This window comes from Hibiscus syriacus, unplaced genomic scaffold (assembly GCF_006381635.1).
Source record: "Hibiscus syriacus cultivar Baekdansim isolate YM2019G1 unplaced genomic scaffold, ASM638163v2 tig00002840_pilon, whole genome shotgun sequence".
Classification (NCBI taxonomy): domain Eukaryota; kingdom Viridiplantae; phylum Streptophyta; class Magnoliopsida; order Malvales; family Malvaceae; genus Hibiscus; species Hibiscus syriacus.
In genome coordinates, this window is record NW_024061947.1 from 9607327 (window position 1) to 9609855 (window position 2529).

Genomic DNA, 2529 nt, shown 5'->3' on the forward strand with positions numbered 1-2529 from the left:
ACGAAGCGGTTCTTCTGGTGGAGATGATGGTTCTTCCATGCTCTCCACATTTAGGTTGAAGAACCTACTACTTGCACGCCTTCCCCTTGAACTGGAAGGCATATCGATATTGACGTCGAAAAAGCTCGCAGTCGAATGCCTCCCACTGGAGCTTGAAGCCATCGTGTCAAATGGAAACTGCACAGATAGTTGCGTCGATGACATCTCCTTATGGTCAAAGAAATTTGCAGATGAATGCCTTCCCCTTGAACTGGACGTGGTGTTGCCATACGGATTGTTCGTGGACCCATCTCGGTACATCATCATTGTTCGAAAGTTCGAACGGTGTATAAGTTAATGGCAACAATGATGTTGGAAATCTATACTACAACGACGACATTCTTCTACTACTTCCAACATGAATCTTCCTCGAAATCTTTGTTATTAGCTCCTCAAGAGTTATGTTTCTCTTGAATGATATTTTAACATGCTCATTGAGATGTATGCACATTTTGTTTAAGTGCGTGCTATTAGGGGTCAATCATTAAGCTTCCACTATGGGCTGACTAAACAAGTTCATCAAGTTGACAGCCCGACTACAATAACGTGTAATGATTTTAATGCCATAATGGGGAGACATTCATCCACAACTCCTTACGATATATACCGAGGTGGGTCTACGAACAATCTGTATGGCAACACCTCGTCCAGTTCAAGGGGAAGACATTCATCTACAAATTTCTTTGACCTTAATATGGAGATGTCATCGATGCAACAATCTGTGCAGTTTCCATTTGACACAATGGCTTCAAGCTCCAGGGGGAGGCATTCGACTGCGAGCTTTTTCGATCTCAATGTCGATATGCCTTCTAGTTCAAGGGGAAGACATGCAAGTAGTAGGTTCTTCGACCTAAATATGGAGCGCATGGAGGAACCATCATCTCTACCAGAAGAACCGCTTCGTGAGCCTGGTGTGGATGGTGCTGAGACTGGACTATTCATTCACCCAGAATCACCGCAATTCAACTCTGATGATGATGATTTAGATGAAGTACCAGGAAATGTGACACAAACTGACCCTCCTGCACACATGTATGAAGCTGATTATGGTGCAATGTACGGGCCAGAATTTGCGGATATGCCTCATCTCGGTGACTATGGATATTACTCATCAATAAATAATGGTGAGTTATCTTTAGGCATGGAGTTTTCAAGCAAAGAAGAAGCGATGATGGCTATAAAAAATTACAATATCCGTAATTGTGTTCAGTCCAGAGTCAACCGATCGACGACCGAAAAATATGTATGCTATTGTGCCTGACGTGAAAACGGATGCAATTGGATGGTTCGCGTATCGAAAATGAAGAGGAAAAACAACATATGAGAACTAACAGTATACAACGATCCTCACACATGTTCTGCTGGAGGGGTCAACCAAGATCATCCCAACTCGGACTCTGAAGTTTACGTGCACATGTTATCACGAGGGAAAACATCTGTGTCATTTCAGATCGCGGAGCTGGGATCAAAGCAGCAATGGAGTCTTTGGGTCCAATGTGGCAACCACCCTTTGTCCAATATAGGTATTGTCTCCGACACATTGCTGCGAACTATCATGGAAGGTACAAGAATAATGATGAGCGACAATTAATTGTGCGCATGGGTAAGTGAAAGCAAGTTAGTAAGTTATACATTTTTTGATCATTTTAATTTTGCAAAGAAAGCAAGTTAGTAAGTTATACATTTTTTGATCAGGTTACGAACTACTTCCTCGAACGTTTGAATCAATGCTTCAAGATTTGCGGGCGAAGAACGAGGAAGGATACGATTACATCAGCCTTATCGATAAACAAATATGGAAGAACGCATATGATGGTGGATATCGATATGGACAAATGAAGACCAATTTGGCTGAGACAATCAATTCAACCTTAAAGGGTGCATGTCACTTACCTGTAGCGGCTTTGGTAAAATTATATATTTTCGTTTGGGGGTGCTTTTTGCGAAGCTCGGGGGACAAGCTCAAACCTGGATGCAAGGCGGTCATGTCTATCACCCTAGATTAGTTGCAGATATACAAAAAAAATGTTGCATCAAATGGAATGTCTGTAACAATCTTCTCTAGAAGGCATGAAATGTTTCGTGTCACAAAGTTGTCGTAACCTCTTCAAGGGATTGAAGTTGTGTCGTTAAGAGTAAATCTAAGGGACAGAACGTGCGACTGCGGGTTTTTTCAAGCTCTGAAGTATCCATGCTCTCATGTGATAGCAGCTTGCTCGTACACACGCCAAAACTATAACTATTTTTTGGATCCCGTATACCTATTATCTGAAGTTTTTAAGGTATATGAATTTGAGTTTCCCCCCATAGGTAATGACAAAAACCCTGATGAGGTTCAAGATTGGCTTCTGATTGTACCAAATTCGAGTTTATTGAGGGAGCATGGTCGTCCAAAATACAATCGAATTCATTGCGATATGGATATTCGAGAAAGATCTAGACAAGACAGAAGATGTGGGTATTCTAGAAACCCAGGACACACGAGAAAAA